The following is a 21335-nucleotide window of genomic DNA, read 5'->3' as shown; positions in this document are numbered from 1 at the left end:
CTCAATCCCAAATAGCTTTTTAAAATTATTGCTGAGCTCAGACTTAGGGCGTGTAGGAATTTAATATAATGATGAGTCTTAGATGGTGAGAGGAATTGCTTTCAGCTTCCAGCTGCTGGGGATGGTAAACAGGTGACGAGAGGGAAGCAGGGAGGGCCCTCTCGTGTGGTCCAGTGTTGGGGCACCAGCGCCCAAAGTGAAAGGCACAGGGACTGCTTAGCCTTCTGCTGTGACAGGGCCCACGAAAGCTGTCAGGAGCATGTTTGAGCTGCTTGCTTGGCTGTGTGAGATTCCACACTGGATCTCTTTGTATGGTGTATGCACAAGAGCATCACAAGTGAAAGATTTTAGGGGCTGGAAGAGGAGTCATGGATGAGATCCAATGATTTCCTTGAGCGGAAAAGAAGAACAGGCTCCCATTTTTTTAATTTGTGAGGAGCCATGCTCACCTCTTTGCAAATTGGGCCCTGCCGCCTGCAGACTGAGCACAGGCCAACTATGGCTGCCAGTGTTCTAGGCAGGGCTGGCATGATCTGCGGGCCTAATTGGTGGCTGTTCTGGTGTAACTTAAGGACAACCGCAAGCTCCTCCTGCCCTCTCAGCTTTCCTTCCTACCAGGGTCTTTGGAAAGGACACAGTCTTCTGAGCTCTTTTTGACAATAAAAGGAGGATATCATCTCTTGAAGGTCACTCTTTAAATGCACTTTTGCCAGTAGGGAGAAGGAGATATGGAAGCTCTCACCAAATCCAGTAGGAAATTCAGATTCATGTGTGGAGGTGGAGGAGCAAAATGGTTAGAGCCAAGCCCCTGGAGATCGACTGCATGGGTTTGAATCCTAGCTCCACAATCCAATTTAGGGACCCTGGGCATCTTTTTTTTTTTTTTTTTTTTTTTTCCCCTGTGCTTTGGTTTCTCACTTGCACAAAAAGAAAAAAACAAGGGCTTTTCCTAACTTACAAAGTTGCTATGCTCCTACAGCGGGTTGAAATGTGGCCCGCAAAAGATGTCCACTGAAACCTCAGAATGTGGTCTTATTTGGAATAAGGGTCTTTGCAGATGCAATTAAGTTAGGGACCTAGAGATGAGATCATCCAGATTTAGGGTTGGCCCTAAGTATAATGACCAGTGTCCTTATAAAAGGAAAGAGAGGGAGATTAGAGATACAGAGAGACAAAGGGAAAGCTCTGTGAAGACAGAATTAGAGACTGGACTGACTGATGCATCTACAAGCCAAGGAATGAACGCCGTTGATTGCCAGCAACCACCAGGAGCTAAGAGAGAAGCGTGGAAGGGAAACTCCCCCTGAGACTCCAGAAGAAAACAGCCCTGCCGACACCTTGATTACTGTCCTCCAGAGCTATGAAAAAGTAAATTTCTGTCATTTCAAGCCAACCTGACGGTAATTTGTTATGGTAGCCCTAGGAAACCAATGCAGAGCCTAAGAGCAACAAAGCCTGGGAAGCAGTTCACAGAGCAAGAGCTCAGTAAATGCTAGCAGGGATTACTTAGCTCAATTGAAACAAAGCAAAATCGGCTAATGGGATACATCAACTGGATGACAGCGGTGGGAACAAAACAAGGACCGGGCAGGGAAGAGACGCTTGGATCATCCATTCATTATCCACTGCTGCTCAAGTATGCAAAGGAGAATACGAGCTGATTCTGGGCTTTGACGCGCTTGTTATCGAATGGACAAAAAGTCTCACTACGGTGTGGCTTTCATCGACGTACTGGTGACTCTCAAATGTTTATCTCCAGTACAGACCTGTTGATTGATCAACTCCAGAGTTATGGGATCCTGTGAAGCTGGGTTGGAGCGTCCCATCCTCACTTTCCAGCTGGCAAGCTTGGGTAAATAATTCAACATCCATGAATCTCAGTCTCCTCAGGTCTTAAAACAGGCTGAGGAATATCTGCTTCTCAGGTTTTTAAATGAGAACACCTATTCAGGGCACCCCGCTGGGTGCTTGACACGTGGAAGTGTTCAGAAACATTCATCCCTCTGACTATCCCTATGAAAATTCTTACAGGATACCCAATAGGAGCTTCAGACTCAACACAGCCCTAAGTGACCTCCTTTAGGAACTTCTCCCTTCAGAACCTGCCCTGGCCCTTAATTTCCTGATCCAATTAATGGCATTGTCACCCTACTGTCTTCCAAATTCAAACTTAGAAATTATCCTCTCCTCTCTTCTCTTTTCTTAGCCCTTGCATCCAGATAATCACAAGATCCTGCTGATTTTACCTTCCAACGAGCTCTCACATCTATTACTTTCTTGCCAGTTCTGCTGCCACTGCCTTCGTTTGGGTGTTTCTCAATGTCCTTCCAGGGGTCTCCTTGCTCTATTCTAACAACCATATCCCAGCCCCCAGCCCCCAGGTCCTAGTCCTTCCTCTGCTTTACCATTGGACCTATAGTATAGCTATAGTCTTCAAATCTGATCTTGTTATTCTGCTGTTTTTAATCTTCCCATTGTTCCTGTTAACCTAGATGGCAGAGGTCAGGACCAGCATGCACTCTGAGAACATGGGAACCCTGGGAGAATTAAGAGCTGATGTGTTAAATCCCAGACACTCAGATGCCCAATGAGACAGGAAATAAGGGACAAAAGGTAAAGCAGGGCAGCCAGACTCAGACAGACTCACGGTCACACCTGTCTTCTGCTTGCAGGGCTGAGTCTTGAATTAGTTGTAAGGAACGGGGCTGCAGGAAAGCTCAAGCAAGATTATCCTCTCTCTCTGAATCTGGGACTGAGAACCACAGAGTCAGGCTTAAATAAAATGAACAGGGGAATGTTCCAAAATTAGAAAGCTGCTGTGATTTTCCGGATTTTCTGAAGCCTTAGCCGCAACAGCTGTACATGCAATAAGAAGTAAGAAAATACTTTCCTGCCATTCTCCCACCTTCCCTGAGTAGGACACTCCAGCCACAATTCTTTCCAAATACATCACACTGTTTTATGCCTCAGGGCCTTTGCACATGCTACAGTAAGTCCCCCACATATGAACCTTCAAGTTGTGAATTTTCAAAGATGTGAACATGCGTTCCCATGTCCAATCACGTAAGTTAGTTCACATGTCTGGCATACATTGTCACATGCGTGCATCCTCTACAAGTGGTTGTGTTTTTGTGTACTTTACTGTACAGTACTGTATAGAGTACAGTAGTACAATATCTTTATTTCAAGCCCAGGATGTCCGGAAGCAAGCGTAAAACAGCAGATGTAGCTGGTACTACTATACTTTTCAAGGTACTGTACTGTAAGATTAAAAATGTTTTCTTTATTTTGTGTGTTTGTTTTTTATGTATTATTTGTGTGAAAAGTATTATAAACCCATTACAGTACAGTACTATATAGACGATTGTGTTAGTTGGGTACCTAGGCTAACTTTGTTAAACTGGACTTACGAATACGCTCTCGGAACTGAACTCGTTCGTATGTAGAGGACTTACTGTATCCATATTTATTTCTTTAATTTGGGACTGTCTATCTCCATTAGAATGTAAGCTCCAATGAGACCAGGCCTAGAATAGCGCCTGGTACATAGCAGGTGCTCAGTAAACACACAGTGAAAAAATGATACTCTTCCTTCTTCTTGGAGTACCCACCCCCTTGTCTGCCTAGGGAACGGCCTATCTATCCTTCAGGACTCAGCTTCTACATGGCCTCGGACAAATCTCCCTGATCCTGCCTCACTCCCCCTCTCCTAATTCACTCCCTCTTGTGGACCCTTTGGGTTTTGTCAGTGATCCTTTAGAATTGCATTTGTCCTACCAACATCTAGGAGACCATGGACCACAGAAGGCAGGGACCAAGTCTTGCTGACAGAGGGCCCCAGTGCCCGCCCAGGGACAGCCATTGCGCACCGTTCATCATGGATGTTTGGGAAACCAGGAAGGGGAGTATCCAGCTCCGTCTGAAGGGTGTGGGGAGGTGAGGTAAGGGAAAGATTGCCAGGAGAGGGGAGGTTGGCAGAAGAGAGATGGGAGATGAGTCTTCAAGGGGGACAAAGGGACATTCCACGGGAGAAAAGACATCCCAAGGTCTACTCTAGGGAGTCTTTTGAGAAAAATGCTACTAAGGACTCCTGAGCTGTCCAACCTGAGTCCAAAGAAAGGGGGTTTAGTGGGTGACATCACTGCCTAAGAAGCAGCATTCTGTGTTTTCCCCCTGAGCCTACAGTCTCCTCAGCAGGCCCCTATTCCCAGCCTGGGTCAGGAGGCAGAACAAGAACCTGCAAATTGCTATTCCAGCGGCAGTTTTGCCTGCAAGCAATTTCGGAGACCACTCAATAGAAGTTTTCAAATAGGAGGTTTCAAGTAGCCACGGTGTAATGAGATCAAGACTGCCAGCATGTAGCATGACAGGAAAAATATCACTTATGGCCGGCTTATGAATCCTATTTGCATAAAACTTATGAACCCGAGAGCGCACACTCCCTACGCAGGGAAAGTCAACAAGAGCTCTCCTGGCTTTTGTTTTCTCTGGCTGGTGGCAGCCTATCAGGTGAATAAGCCTTCGTGAGGAGAGATTTCTCCAAAGCTGAACAATGCTACTCATAATAGATTCCTAAATACACGAATGCATTCATTCAGACACTTCCTTTACTGCTGCATTGTAAAAATAAAGTTTTTCCCCTTAAATTGTTTTACAACTCTTAAATCCCTGCCCACCCACTGACACACCCTTCATACCCCACCTTCATATCCACCCACCCATCCAGGCACAGAGCATCACACAGCCTGTACCCAGTGTATCCAGAGTATGTGCATATCTACAGAGGCTGGCCAGGGTGCTGAAAATTGTCTAAAGCCCTCATTCTCCTGGGCTGATCTTGAAGCTCACAAGGGCATAGTCCTTCAATCCTTTTAGAGGAAGAACACCCTTAACAGGCTCAGGTGAATTTTTTCCTAGGTAAATTGAAGCGGTTGAATTATATGAAGTTTGAAGTCCCTTCTCACATTTTAGAATTCTCAATTCCCTTCGCTCCACACTTCTCAACCTCACAACACAGCATAATACAAGTTAGCAAAGAGTAGGCGTATCATCTACTATGTAAGGACCTTCCTGTGCCTTGAGGGGGCGTGAGCTTTTCTGCTAAATCCCCCCAAACCTTGGTTTTCATTGGTCCCAGTTGCTACTGCACTCAAAGAGTCAAATAAATAAAAATGAATTGAAACCCTACTCTGGACACTTAAGATAATGCCCTTTATGAGTGTCTCTAGACCCAATGTGTCTTCAAAGCCCCTTGGTTTGACTGACTAATGGTGAGGACTAAAGAGAGCCAGTATTAAGATGGGGTAACATTTCTGGACCTCAGAGGTGGTTAGGACCACAGCCAACAGCATGGCTCTGGCGGGTGGACGGGGGCCAGGAGGGTAGACTGGAACCTGTAGAAGGCGGGAGGGTCTGCAGAGAGCTGAGCAGGGAGCCAGGGAAGATGCGTTAGGGCAGAGAGGAGAGTGAGGACCTGAACGTGGGCTCCTCCTGTGCGGGGCTTGCAATACCCCCTGCCCCCAGACAGCAGTATGGTTTAAAATTCCGTAGCCTAGTTGGGGGCCAGAACAGGGATTGTAGATTCAAAAGCTTACCAAGGGATGGTGGCATAATTGTGGGAGACCTTGTTCCCCAGGGTGGGGAACAGAGCAGGGAGAGAAGGGGACTGTGTAGAGAGCAGGCACCTGGCTCTAGCCAATTGTTGATTTTAACGCACAGGGACTCAGCATCCCAAGGTCCGTCATTTGATGTGAAATTTGCACATTTCAAATATTAGCAACTAGAACAAATTTAGAATATTTTGTGTTCCAGACAAAACAACTCGGTGGGCCGATTTGGAACTCCAGTGGGATTTGTACACAGGCCAGAGTAATCAAAGACATTTCACCAGTGATGGGACATGAGGACCTGGCCTGGGGAAGGGCTGTAGGGACCTCAGATAATCTGTGAAAGGAAGACAGGTCACCATTGCCAAAATAAACCTCAAAGTGAGGAAGACTAAGAACATTTGGAGTAATGGAAAGCTTGGCTTCCTCAGGAAAATTGTATAATCAGGGTCCGGGGACCCATGCTGTCCCAGGATATATATACCTGTGGTCAATACTGGTATCCCAGGAAACACTCAGGGGGAAAAAAAAAAAAAGGAAAAAAGAAAACCTTACTTCTGGAATACATGAAGCTTAAAAGAAATTGCTTCCAATTTATACCAGAAGAGGGAAATGAGGTCAGAAAAAGGTGAGAATAAATCAAAATACTTACATTATAGAAAGAGCTACACCCACCTGTTTCCTGATTGCAGGAAACTGAGCAATGCTTTTGGGAGGCCGGACTGCAAAGCACAAACCTGTTTAGCTATGGCTTGATTACAGGCAATTCATGCCCCGAGATTCCCCTCTCACTATGGTTCAAAGTTTGTGTCCTTTAAATGGTGAGCTGATGATGTTGTATTACTGTGAATGCATATGGATGTTACAAATAAAGTGGGGTTGGGAAATCAATATTTTTTGAGCACCTACTATGTGCCAGGCCCTCCGGGGGTGCTTCAGATATGACAACTGCTTTTGTTACTCACAGCATCTTTATGAGATAGGTCATTTTCATCATCCCCATTTTATAAATGAGGAAACTGAGGCACAGAATGGGAACATGACTTATTCAATGTCAGGGAGCTAATAGTAAGTGGAAGAACTGGAATCTAAGCCAATTCAGTATAATAATAACAGCAGCTAATACTTCTTCTCTCCTGTAAGGGATCTCTGAGCTACCTCTGACTTGTAACCTTCCATGATTAACTCCAGCCTGTCTTTAGAGGGCTGTGAAGCTGAAATGAGATGGCACATGTAAGCACTTAACACACTGACCTGCCCAATAAATGCGATTAATAGTTGTTATTATTAATAGAAGTAACTGGATCTGGCATTCAGAAGGCTCTGATGACTGCAAGGGAGAGAGACAGGAGGGACAGAGACAGATTGCCATGGACTGGGAGGTGGCTGGAGATGAAAAAGAGGAAGCAGCATGTATAGACCACTCTATGGAAAAGTTTGGTGTTTGAAGTTTGTTTTCAAGAAAGTTGATTTACCACACTGCTATGGACTGAATTGTGTACCCCCCAAATTCACGTGTTGAAGCCCTAACTGCCAATATGATAGTATTTGGAGATGGCCTTTGGGAGGTGATTAAGTCATGGGGTGGGGCCCCATGATGGGATTAGTGCCCTCATTGAGAGAAGATCTCTCTCTTTCCATGACCAGAGGACACAGCAAGCAGATGGCCACCTGCAAGCCAGGAAGAATGTTCTCACCAGACACTGAATCTGCTGACAACTTGATCTTGGACTTCTCAGCTTCCAGAACTGTGAGAAATAAATGTCTACTGTTTAAGCCGCCCAGGCTATGGTATTTGGTGACAACAGCCTGAGCTGATTAAGACAATGACTGTAAGTGGAAGAAGAGAGGCTGATGCTGCAAAGGACAAAGGTGCTGGTAAATGAAGAACAGCCCTAGGGGCTGGAGGGAAGGGCACCAGGAGCCCAGACAAGGTCAGTCCTGGAAATGGGGAAGGATGTATATTCCCCTGAAACAGGGGAAAGAAGAAAGTGGGTAGACGACCCTGATATATTTTGATGTGAAAGGAAGAAAATTGAGGCACTAAAGTTTGACCTAATTCCAATGGAAGTGGAGAAAATGCCTCTCTTCAGGGAGGAGAGAAGGAAAGTGCTGGGCGTGGAGGAGCTAGGAAAAGGTGGCATGGCTTCCGTGGGGAACCGTAACCAGGGTTCCCTAAATTTTCCAGCACAGCCCTGATTTTAGGATTCTCCCCTGTTACCCTCTGTAAGTACATTCATATGGACACGCATACTTGCCAGACCTTATGCCCAATTTGGGATTCAAAAAAATAGTCCTATCCACTAAGGGTGAATAAAAGTAATGATGAGCAGCCTGAAACACACATGAGATTAGACTGAGCAAATGTGCACTGGATTCTATCAGTCAGGCTGGGGGACTCTAGCTCCACAGAACAGTCCAGAGAACCAGAGGCAGGGAAGGCTTTGCAAGGGGGACATGGTGGAAAACCAAAAATGATAGGATTCTATGGCAAAGATGAGAAGCAAGGCATTAGGATGGGAGCACCTCTTTCCCTGTCCTGACCCAAAGTAAAGAAAGCTTACCTTATACTCAAGATTTCTCAAAATGCATTCCCCTTGGTCAAACAAACTTAGGAAGCACAGTGTATTTTCTCCACAGAGGATTTATATTACAAGCCACTGTGTTAAAGTCTCTGAGAAGTCCTGCAGTAAAGAAACTTTGTGTCTGATAATGAAACACATGCATTTTAATGAAACTGATCTCTAGGAAAATACTAGAGGTACTTGGAAGGACTACTTTAATCATCTACTAAGGGTTGGGGTGGCATTGAGTCGGTAAGGAACCTGCTTAAGAAACAACAGATGGGCCCTAAATGCCTGCTATGGAGAGTGGGACCAGTGAACTGCAGGAGTTTTGTTTTACTGAATGCAATATGCAGGTTTGGGGCCAAGACAAAAATTTTCTGGACAAAGAAGAAGAAGCTGGATTTGAATGAGGAAAGGACGGGTAGAAGGACTTCCATGTGTGCCAGGAAAATGTAATCTTGGAAAAGAGGTACATCTAGTGAGGATATTTAAGATACCTTTCTATGAGTATGGGTGACAAAACTTCCTCTTCATTTTTTCCAAGAAAATTTCAGCAAAGGCTGAAAAATAAAATCACAAAATAGCTGCATGTAGTTGAAATTCCCTTTGAAAATGGTAAGGGAGCTGAATGCCACATGGCATGGAGTTGACATGGCAGCATATTAAGATGGGGTAGGGGCGATGTCTGTCCAACTGGGTTCTCTCTGTTCAACCCCGTATTTCCCAAACTTATTTGTCCAAGAACCTGTTTTCTTTCCTTATAACACCTATTGACATCTCAGAACTGGCATTCCTCAGATCCAAATTTGGGAACACCTGGTCTTACTCATTCCACTTTCATATAATCTGACTAAAGTAGGGAGCTTGAGAAAGTTCTAAATCTGACTTCTGGCAGAAATAACCAAGGATAATATTCAAAATAACTAACAAGTCCAGCATGAGTTTCAATAAATGAGTGGGTAACTGTCAGACCTGAACATTCAAGCTGAATATCAGCCCTACAAAATCCTATTCTTTTCTTAAATACCTAACAAGTCCAGCATGAGTTCCAATAAATGAGTGGGTAACTGTCAGACCTGAACATTCAAGCTGAATATCAGCCCTACAAAATCCTATTCTTTTCTTAGGCTACATTTAATTCTGGCCCTGGAATTTAGACTTATCTCTTAATAGAACTGGAAGGGACCTTGGACACCTTATTCTTCAACTACCTCCTTGGATACAAGAGATAATAAATAGCAGGTTGGTGGCATAGTTGGGGCTGAAACCCCAACCCACTAATTATGGGGAACACTAGCAGTTACTCCATGAACTGCAGTGAATAAATTGCTACTAGAAATCCAAGACCAAAATCATCAAATGCTGCCCTCTTCCTCTTCACCCACCCTCCTCACCTACCATCTGTTTCGGGGCTACAGTTATGCAGAAACCCTGCATTTAGGAGCAAGACCACAGCAGTTGGGCTTTGCTTGGATGTGGAAGAAGGAACTCTTTGGACCTGTGTTAGTTAGGATGGATTAGGCTGCAGTCATAAATAGATCCATACAGGTTATGGCTCAGCACAACAGAAGCTTATTTCTTGCTCACATGATTGTCCAGAATGGTTCCAGATCTAGGGAGCTGGGGGATGGCGGTGGGAGCTCTTCAGTTATTCAGGAACCTAGGACGTAGGTTCCTACGTCACCTTCAGCATGTAGCTTCTGAGGTGGCTCAGGGGTTCTCCATCTCAGTCAGCAGGATGATGGAGGACACATGGTAGCATGTGAACTAGATTGGAAGCAACACACATCACTTCTGCTCCACTCCCATTGGCTGGAACTCAGTTACGTGGCCACAAGAGAGGATGGGATTGAACCGAGGAAAGCGAAGGAAGACATTTTGGTGAGTAGATCCTTTGACCTTCATTTTCCCATTAACTTATGAAGTGTGAGGATTTAAGACATCAGTTTCTCCATCTGTAACTGTGAATAAAATAGAAAGAAATGACAATCAGCTTCACTGGTGTCTTTTTTTCTTTTTAACTTCCTAATGTTTCCGGTAGCCTGGTTTATGTTTAGGACAAAAACTGGCAAATGCTGATAGTAATGTAGAGTTCTTCTCCAAATCCTTATATGTTCTGATTGCCCCCCTCCTTCTCCTCCATTCTATGAATGAAAGAGAAGTGCTGGATACTAGAAAGCCTATTGATCTAACAGACAGAAGATTTAGGTTCAAACCCTTCCACTTCCTAGCTGTATGACCTAGGGCAAGTCCATTAGCCTTTTGGAGCCCCAGTGTCCTTTAATTATAAATTAAAAATTTACATAGGCGCTCCACCAAGATATCTAGTCCCAGAAAGTGTAAGAGTCTCCTCCATCAGTTCCCGTATACATTCATATTAGGGTCCTTCTTGGAGGATTCATTTCATTGTTCACATACGTTGACAAATGCTCTATTTTGGGGCTGGGGAGGGATGGAAGGCTAACCCAAAGATGCCATCAAAGTGTCACACTTGAATGGGGCCATTTTAGTGAGTCATCTGTCTCTCCTTGAAAGTAAAGAGAGAGACCAATTTTTCCATGAACTTGGTTTTGTTTTTGGGGTTTTTTTTTTTGGTTTTTTTTTGCCATTTCCAAGCCACTGGTAGTCTGTCTAAATTTATAGTCATTTTGTGTTTGAGTCAGTCCTTAAATTAAGACACAATGCAGGGGATTTCCCTGGCGGTCCAGTGGTTAAGACTCTGTGCTCCCAATGCAGGGGGCCTGGCTTCAATCCCTGGTCAGGGAACTAGATCCTGCATGCATACCGCAACTAAGAGTCTGCATGCCGTAACTAAGACCCAGCGCAGCCAAATAGATAAATAAATAAATAAATATTTTTTTAAAAAAGATACAATGCAGAACATAGACTTGGAGAACTGGATTATGCACAGAAAAATCAGTGAAACTCATATCATGAACTTGGGGCACATTTTTATTTTCCAAGATACATCAAGGTTCAGGATAAATTTTTTTGTACTTGTAGTATCAGTGATGATGATGATAATGATGACAATGGTGATGATTTATGATGATGATGATGATTTTGCATTAAGGATATAACACTGATTTAATAGGAATACAAATAAGGGGTGGTGGTTGGGTAGAGATGGTTGTGGTTAGACTTGTCAAAGGGGAAAATTATGAAAAGATACATGCACCCCAATGTTCAGAGCAGTACTAAGTACAATAAGCAAGACATGGAAGCAACCTAAATGTCCATCAACAGATGAATGGATAAAGAAGATGTGGTACATATATATACAATGGAATATTACTCAGCCATAAAAAAGAACAAAATAATGCCACTTGCAGCAACATGGATGGACTTGGAGAGCATTACGCTAAGTGAAATAAGGCAGACAGAGAAAGATAAATACTGTATGCTATTGCTTATGCATGGAATCTAAAAACTACAACAAACTAGTGAGTATAACAAAAAAGAAGACTCACAGATATAGAGAACAAACAAGTGGTTACCAGTGGGGAGGAGGGAGGGGCAATATGCAGGGTGGGAGGCACAAACTATTGGGTGTAAGATAGGCTCAAGGATGTAGTGTACAACACAGGGAATATAGCCAATATTTTCTAATAACTGTAAATGGAAAGTAACTTTAAAAATTGTATAAAAATTAAAATTTTTTTAAAAAAGAGGACAATTATGAGCAAAATAGTAGAAAGGCAGAAATAGACATAGTTTACTAAAAGACAGTGGAAATTGATTTGGTTAATGAACACTTCTTTTTTTAAATTAATTAATTAATTAATTTTATTTTTGGCTGTGTTGTCTTTGTTGCTGTGCACGGGCTTTCTCTTGTTGCGGAGAGCGGGGGCTACTCTTCATTGTGGTGCATGGGTTTCTCATTGTGGTGGCTTCTCTTGTTACAGAGCACTGGTTTCAGTAGTTGTGGCACGTGGGCTCAGTAGTTGTGGCGCACAGGCTTAGTTGCTCCGTGGCATGTGGGATCTTCCCGGACCAGGGCTCAAACCCATGTCCCCTGCATTGACAGGCAGATTTTTTTTTTTAAGGAATTTCTTTATTTTTATTTATTTATTTATTTATTTTTGGCTGTGTTGGGTCTTCGTTTCTGTGCAAGGGCTTTCTCTAGTTGCGGCAAGCGGGGGCCACTCTTCATCGCGGTGCGTGGGCCTCTCACTATCGCGGCCTCTCTTGTTGCGGAGCACAAGCTCCAGACACGCAGGCTCAGTAGTTGTGGCTCACGGGCCTAGTTACTCCGCGGCATGTGGGATCTTCCCAGACCAGGGCTCGAACCCGTGTCCCCTGCATTGGTAGGCAGATTCTCAACCACTGCACCACCAGTGAAGTCCCTGAACACTACTTTGGTAGAAGGAGCAGACAAGAGGAGGGAGAGAAGGTCAAGAGAGGCAAAGAAGGAAAACCGACAAGGGCAGAGGAGACGAGGGTCAACCGGCATTTAGAATCCATTTCTATTGCCTCCTAGTATACATGTGCACAGCACAAGCTAGAAAACAAAACACGACATTCCTCAGACGTTTTCCCTCCACCCGAAAGTGGGGTTGTGGATGTTAGCTGGGTTCTATCCAACAAGGGCCAGCCTGCTCTGAGCATGCAAGCTGTGTGAGCAAGGGCCCCTTGCTCAGCAGGGCTCCAGGTTCAGTTTAATGCTCTGCTGTCAAGGTCTGGAAATCCTGAATAATTTTAGCTCTGAATTTGTGTTTTATAAGTGAAGTCCAACGGGACAACAGAGCACGTGTGTGAGCAGAGGAGATACACACCGATGTGGGTGTCTGTTACTGTTCCTTGCTGCCCATTCCCATGTAGCTTTAGGGGGACCCCATGAACAAAGAATCTACGTAGGAGGACATTTCCCCCTCCTCCAAGCCCCTGGCAGCCACTAAGCTACTTTCTACCTCTATGGACTTACCTATTCTGGATAATTCATATACAAAACTCAAAATGAGTACCCAGGAAGGACATTACCTACACAACTGAATAAGCAGGGCTTTCCACTTAGGCAGAACTTCCTTGAATACAGAAAGAAGGTAAAGACATTTTAAGATACATGAAGCACCAAGGTACCGTTATCATATCGTTTCTTACTTGCATATTTTTTACTTTCCTATAATCAGGCAACCACTTATGCTGAAAATGAGGGAAAGGGAAAGCTACGGTAACCCATGGTTCCTTTTCTTTCTGTCTGTCCTTGCTCACCAGTAAGCTGAAGGCACAGAGTATTGGTGGAATGTGTACATGTCAAAAAGTGAAATAAAAACAGTTGAGTTAGGGAATTCCCTGGTGGTCCGGTGGTTAAGACTCCGTGCTTCCACTGCAAGGGCCATGGGTTCGATCCCTGGTCGGGGAACTAAGATCCCACATGCTGCGGCATGGCTTAAAAAAAAAAAACACTTGAGTTAGTTATGTGCAGTGTTTCCATTGCTCTGATAAGAATAAAATATATATGCATAAAGAAGCTATAAAATACAAATTGTGTGATTTTGGTGATCCTACATGCAAATTAAATGCTTTTATATTTGCATTTGAAACTGGTATTGCACAAGGTAAAGATGAATGGTAAAACTCATGCTAGTAAATTTTTAACTTTTTCTCTCTGAGAAAGACATGAAATAGCAAATAAAAAACACCACAAGTCAAGAGAGAGACTGCAGAGGAAAGGGAAAAACTTTTTATTTTAGTACCTTTAACAGTACTTTTTTTCCTTCTCTTTGAACAAAGGGCCCTGCGTTTTCAATTGCACTGGGCCCCATATATTATGGAGCAGGCCCTGTCTGTCAGTTTGATTTCCTCATGTGAGATCTGGGAGGCAAAATAGTGTGGACGCCACTTTCCTTCATCGCCACTGCTTTCCACGCAATTGCCACTGCCTGACGCAGCCATGGCTCATGGTTTACGCTACTTTCATCACAAGATGAAAACAATAAGAGTCCTAGAGTAAGGTTTAAATTAGGTAGGGTTCCTTCCCTATTTCAAAGGTAATTCAGGGTTTTGAGTCTAATACTATTTTTGAATTAATTTTCATTTTTATCGAGGTAATACTTTTAAATAATGGAACATTTCAAATAACATATGATTTTAAAAATTGAGTTGTAATTTGCATACCATAAAATTCACCTTTTCAAAGAGTACCATTCTGGAGTTTTTAGTATAGTCACAAGGTTATGCGACCATCACCACTATCTAATTCCATAATATTTTCATCACCCCCAAAAGAAACCCTGTACCTCCTGGCAGTCACTCCACATTGCTCCCTCCCTTAAGCCCCTGGCAACCACTCATCTCCTTTCTGCCTCTGTGGATTTGCCTATTCTGGATATTTCATATAAATGAACTCATACACTATGGTCTTTTGGGTCTGACTTCTTTCACATAGCATAATGTGTTCAAGGCTCGTCTTAGTGTCAGCAGCTATCAATACTTCATTCCTTTTTATGGCTGAATAATATTCCATGACATGGATATGCCATGTTTTGATTATCTATTCATCCACCAAAGTATAAAGTTTAAATGAAAAGAGTAATCCCTTGCTCCAGTCTTTCCTTCTCCTCACTCTTACTCCCCAAAGGAAGCCACTTTCTACTCTTGAGTCATTTCTCCTGGTCTGTACCTCCCTGTTTCCACATATCCTCTTTATACTGCTATTTATTTGTAATTTTTAGATCTTTATTATATTCCTACTTGGGAAGATATGTCACTTTGACACCTCCACACAGACCTATTTTTTCTTCTTCCTCTCTCTTAATACAGTTACATGGACAATTTTTGGTTAAATCAGTATGTATTTAGTGGTCAGATTATCGTGACCACGTAAAATGCTGTTCACTGATGAGCCAAGAATTATACCATTATTCCTTCTACTTTGCAGAGCCAAGAGAGTCATCTCTCTTCCTGATCTCCACGTGCTGGAGTGCCGCAGGCTCAGGCCTCGGACCACTTCTTTTCTCTATTTACACTCACTTTCTAGCCACCCTCCTGGTTTTCAATATTATCCAAATGCTTATGACTCCCAAATTTATACTGTCAGGCTCATCTTCATTTGCATTCCAGACACATGTCATCCACTGCTGACTTGACATTTCCACCTGGATGTCCCACAGGTACCATATATTTAACTTGCCCAAGACAGAATCCCCACCTCCTTTCCTCTGGAGCCACAAAATTCCCCATTTCAGGAAATGGCGCTTGCATTCTTCCAGTTGGTTAGGTTCCAAACCTTGGAATTATCGCTGTCTCTTTTTTTTTCCCCTTTCATACCCTCTATCCAATCCACAGAAAATTTGGTCAACTCTACATCAAAATATATAAAAAATCCAACCACTTCTCATCATTCCCTACTCTTACCACCCCAAGTCCAGGACACCGTCATCTCTCACCTACACTATGGCAACCACCTCCTGACTGGTCTCCCTACTGCAATCCTTGCCCCCCGACAGTTACTGTCTATACAGGAGCCGGAATCATCCCTTTAAAACGTGAGTCATGTCACGTCACTCCTCTGCTCAAATCTCTCCAATGGTTTTCTGTCTCACTCAGATAAAAGGTGCTGTAAGATCTGACTCTGCTGTGTCTTTGACCTCATCTTCTTCCACTCTCCCCCAACTTACTCTGTTCCATCAACGTCGGCTTCCTTGCCACACATGGAACACTTTAAGTGCATTCTAGCCTCAGGGCCTTTGCACTTGCTGTTGCCCCACCCAGAATGCTTTTCTCCCATATAGCAGCATGGCTGGCTTCCTTACTTCTCTAATGTCCTACCTGCTCAAATGTCACCTTATTGGGGTGGCTATTCCATTAGGCTGTATAAATCAACCCCCTACTGTGACTCTCTCTATACTCCTAATCTTGCTTTATTTCTCCACCAATATTATCTCCAGTATTGTTATCACCTGACACATTATATATTTGTTTATTGTCTGCTGTCTTCCCCTGGAAGGCAGTCATTGTTACATGTACTACTGTATATCCAGTGTCTAGAATGTGCCTGGCATACAGCAAGCACTGGAATACAGTAAATATTTGATGACTGAATGAATTAATTTAAAAGTGTTAATAAATGCATGTATTCAATCTACAGGTTGAATTCGGAAGCAGAATTTCGTATCCTGCAATTAAAAATTCTATGTAGTTTCACCTCATAAATGCCTCCCTAGTTTGTAGGACTCTGTGTTTATGTCTCATTCTCTTCCACAGCCTGAAGCTCCTCAGAGGAATTCTCAGTGCCTGGCACAGAAGAGACCCTCAAATGTCGGTGGGACTGTAATATCTCAGGGACTTAAAGAACTAATGGGTAGTTCTGCTCATAAAGGTAACATGTGGCTCATCCTTCAGATACATTTAAGGAGTGAACCCAATACATCTGAGATGGAGAATTCTCCAACCTCGTTCATCCATTCATCCATGTATTCATTCAAGCATTCAATCTGATATGTATTGAGCACCTTCTTTGCGAAAGTCTCTAGTTCCTAAACACTTTCTATTGTATCTAAATGACCTGCCCTCCCCCCTTACTGGTCTAAATGTTATTTCTTGTTCTGACCTCAGTGAAGCTGGGGAACAGCTGGGTACCAGCATCTGTCTAATCACCCTTCATCCCTTGGCAACTATTAAGACATGCCAGGATGCTCTTTGCTGAGACCTCTCAAATTTAAAATGGGGACACTTGGTATTCAAAATAGAGAGCCTTGACATTTGAATATTTGCCCCTCCTTTTTCCTGCCGGAGAGAAACGTCTGGTTGTTGACTTTCAGGGTCAGGCATAGGCAGCCCATCCTTCTGTAGGGCTGGTGTTTGGTTTGGTGGATTGATTTCATAGACAATGGGCACATTTTCATAAGTTGTCACAGCAGGAAGTACCCACCTTCTTGGAAGCAAAGTGTGGCAGCATGAGAGAAGAGGGGTCATACTTTCTGTATGGAACTTGAATTCTATTCAGCTGATATGGAGCAATTTGTTAAATGTGGGCATAGAGATGAGGCCAAATTGAAAACCAGACCCCCAAGTCTAGCAGGAGGGCTATTTTGTAGTCAAGTCTTTAGAAGTTCTCTGCAAAAGTCATTGGGCTCGCTGTACATCCTTGCAAACTCCCTGCTTTAGTTGGAATGAAAAGGTGTCCTTGGAGTGAGTTTCCTGAAACTCTGCTGTGTTATGTAAATAAACTTGTTTTATAATCAAGTGGTGGGGGGTTTTTACTGTAGGGCCTTGTTTTTAGGTCAGAGGTCAAGAAAGCAGGGCAAGGACCAATCAACATTATTGTTTTGCAACAATTATTCACTGTTTATGTTATCTTCTAAAAGGAGACCATTTGCAGGGTAAAGGGATGTTTTACTGCAAGAAACAAGAGGCAAAAATTCATTCTTAAAAAAACCCAAAAGCTGAACCTAATTCTTTCATATTAAGAGGGGATTCTTTGAAGCTCTCCTGTCGTATTTTAAATGATTCAGTTTACACAGATAGCTACGCATATACATACAATTTGTTTTACAACCAGCTTTTGGTTTTTGTTTTTTGCTGCCTGGTTCAGAGCCATTGTGTAAACGACTATCATTTGTATGTGAGACATTAGTAGGGGAAATGGGCTCATCTGCCTGGAAAGGTGAGGGGGGAGGTGGTGTCAGTATATAAAACTGACTCCGGATTCCTATCGAGTGCATTTGCCTGTGAAAGGACCTATTCAGCCGTAGTGAGGTGGAGTTACAGCCCTGGGCCACAACTGTTGGGAAATGTTCCTGGACCCGCAGGTGGGCTGGGCCTGGGGCCGGTTCCTGGTACAGCTCCTGGCTTAGACTAGGCTCCTTTTGTTTTCCTCTGGGAGGTTGGCTCCGCTCTCCAGAAACCTGCCTGTGGCTGGTTCTCCTGCCAGGTGCTTCCGTCCTTGGAAAGGTACGGGCCATGAACACAGGGGCAGCTCAGTTAGGACACACAGTTTGTAATTTAACCGATACATTTCTCTAGATATGCACAGTCTTCCTTCAGAAGTATTCTTTCCCCTTGACCTCATCCCTAGAAGTTACTTTCTTTTGCTCTAAGACATTTTCAGAATCCTGTGTTTATTAGCCTAACTTCCCAGCTCTTATTCTGTTCCGCATCTTACCCGAAAGTCCCAGATCAGAGCTTTCCACCCACCTGGTGCCCTCAGCCTCCATGGGAGCTACATCCTCTTCACAAGGATGGAAGCAGGTTGGGGAGTCTTCTGGATTGAGTCCCTCAAAGCTCCTGTGCAGTCAAGTCACCCATTGATACCGGGCTAAATAAGCACTGTTTTTGATGGTAGATAAATTATCAGGAATAGATAGAAAAGAAGCAAGTTTCAGGGAGTTAAGTAGCAGGCAGACGACTACAAATTTCTTTCTTAATTCTACCATCAACTCCCTGTGTGACCTTGAGTTTCTAAGATGTAGCATAAATGCAGAGAACCTCAGATAACTTCCCAGGGCTATTTTGAGCAATACATATTAATTGGCTAAGGAATGCGGTGATTACAAATGACTTTGTAAATGCAAAGCTTTATACATACTAAGTAATTTTTCTGCATGACTTACTAACGACTGGACTAAAAGCTACAGAGAGAAGTCCACATTGTCTCTATAATAATAAATATACATATAAAATAAGATATATAATAATATCTTGTATAATAATAAGAGCTAACAAATATGAAACCTTTATGTCCCAGGAGCTGAGCTTAGATTACCTCGTATAATTTCCCCAACAATGCTTACGGGTCAATATTTTCATTTTCCCCATTTTAGAGATGAGGACACGGAGGCACAAAGAAGTTAAATAATTTCCCAAAGTCTTGCAGACAGAAAGGGCCAGAACTTCAGCAATTCATTTTCATAATTGCTCTTCCCCACTCTGCTGTAATGCCCACCTAGATCTGGAAGTCTCTTAAACTACTGCAGAAAAGTTTGTTAATTCTGTTTCATTAAAATCTTCAGTCCATCAGAGGAAATAATGAATACCTGTTGAACGATTATTTTGGCAGTTACACATATTAAACCATTTAATTCTCACATCAACCCTAAGAAGTTGGTACTTATTCCCTGTTTATGGATTAAGCACAAAGATGTTAAGAAACTTATCCATGGTTACAGTTAGCAAGTGGCAGAGACTGGCTTTGAACCTTGGGTAATCTGGATCCAGAGTTTGTGTTCTTTATCCATAAGTAACCCAACCAATGACCAAAAGTGTAGAGCAACATGTAGAATCCCATCCCTGTCTCAAGGAGTGGACTTGACCAATAAACTCACTGTGTGATTTTGGACCGCAGTTTCTTCATCTGTAAAATGGACGTTCTCCAAAGACCCTGCCAGCTCTGTAATTCTGTACTTTAACAAGTCTGCATTTCTTTTTTTTTTTTTTTAGTATTTATTTATTCATTTATTTAGGCTATGCTGGGTCTTAGTAGCAGCACACGGGATCTTCATTGCAGCATGAAGGATCCTTTGTTGCAGCATGAGGGATCTTTAGTTGTGACATGCGGACTTCTTAGTTGCAGCATGCATGTGGGATCTAGTTCCCTGACCAGGGATCGAACCCAGGCCCACTGCACTGGGAGCGCAGAGTCTTACCTACTGGACCACCAGGGAAGTCCCAAGTCTGCATTTCTTAACAGGAGTCTGGAGAGCAATCTTTGCAGCTTCAGGAACAAGTGGGTAGCAAACATCGCAATTGTAGGAATTTGAGAAGAGGAAGTCTACACAAGTTTGGTGCTTCATGCAGGAGCCGTGGGATGCTTGAAACCAGAGGTGTTAGTGAGACTTCCAGGAGGTAAAACCTCTTGGCAAGAGAACAGTGTTGCGTTCCCAGGGGAAGTGAAAGCTGGTGAGGGCTTTAGAGGTGTGGTACAGAGGGGCCGTGGAGGACTCACCTAGAGTAGAAGGTAGGAAAATGTTTAAAACAACAACAACAACAAGAAGTAAAAGTGTTTTGTGAATTTGGATGTGATATTGGGAAAGGAAGAGAAGTTGCAATGTTATCATTCATAAAATGCAAATCTTATAGTAAGGGCAGAACATAAAGAAAGAGCATAAGGGCTTTGGAATGGGACAGACATGGGTTTGATCCCACTTCTGCCACATTTTAGCTTGTGATCTAAGTGCCTTAATTTTCTCCTTGGTAGAATAGGGGTCACATAACACGGAGCAAAGACTCAATAAATGCTGCTTTCCATTCCAACCAGCCAGGATTGCTTCTCTCCCGTCCCCACCCTCACCCCAGACCTAAGACAGTCAAAAGCCAATGAAGTCTTAGCAGTGATGAAAAGCTTTGATCTTAAAAGAGGAATGAAGACATCACATCCTCCCCTGTTTTTCCTTTCAAATTGCACTAGGCTCCCCAAAGAGCTTCACCCTGAGCTCCAAGAGGAAGGGATGGGAAGACCGGGATGAGCAGCAAGAAAGCAACCCGAAGCTGGAGGAGACCAGCTTGCACCAAAAAGGTAAACCTGGGGAGTCTACTAAGAAAAGTCGTAATCGTAGTTCCTCCCTCCTCGGTCCTGTTTCCCCACCGGCACCCGAGGTCGGGCCTGGAATACAGACGCTGGCCAGCAGCTGACTGGCTCCACTGGAGAGAGGGCTGTCAGAGCAGCGGCCTCCATCCTTCCACTCAGGGTCCTCACAACAGAAGCAGCCTTGACGTTACTCAAAGGGAAGAGTGGGATGAGGCAAGAGTGTCACATACATAGATGCCAAAGGGCAAGTTGCAGAGAGTGGAAAGAGCCTCCCTGTATCAGTTTCCTGCTGCTGCTGTAACTAATCATCACAAACGATGGTTTAAAACAACACAGATAATTATCTTACAGTTCCGGAGGTCAGAAATCTAAAATGGCTGGGAAGGCCAGCTGTCCTTCTGGAAGCTCTAGGGGGAAACTCATTTCTTTGCCTTTTCCAGCTTCTAGAAGCTACTTGTGTTTCTTGACTTCTAGTTTTAGATTAGTCCCATCTCCGCTTCTATCTTCACATCTCCTTCTTGGACTCTGACCCTCCTGCCTCCCTCTTGTAAGGACCCCTGTGATGACATTGGGCCCCCCTGGATAATCCAGGATCTCGCCCCATCTCAAGAGCCTTAATGTAATCACATCTGCAAAGTCCCTTTTGCCTTGGAAGGTAGCATATTCACAGGATCCAGGAATTAGACATCTTTGGAG

This window comes from Balaenoptera acutorostrata, chromosome 5 (genome assembly GCF_949987535.1).
Source record: "Balaenoptera acutorostrata chromosome 5, mBalAcu1.1, whole genome shotgun sequence".
NCBI classification, from domain to species: Eukaryota; Metazoa; Chordata; class Mammalia; order Artiodactyla; family Balaenopteridae; genus Balaenoptera; species Balaenoptera acutorostrata.
This window is presented reverse-complemented; position numbering follows the sequence as displayed.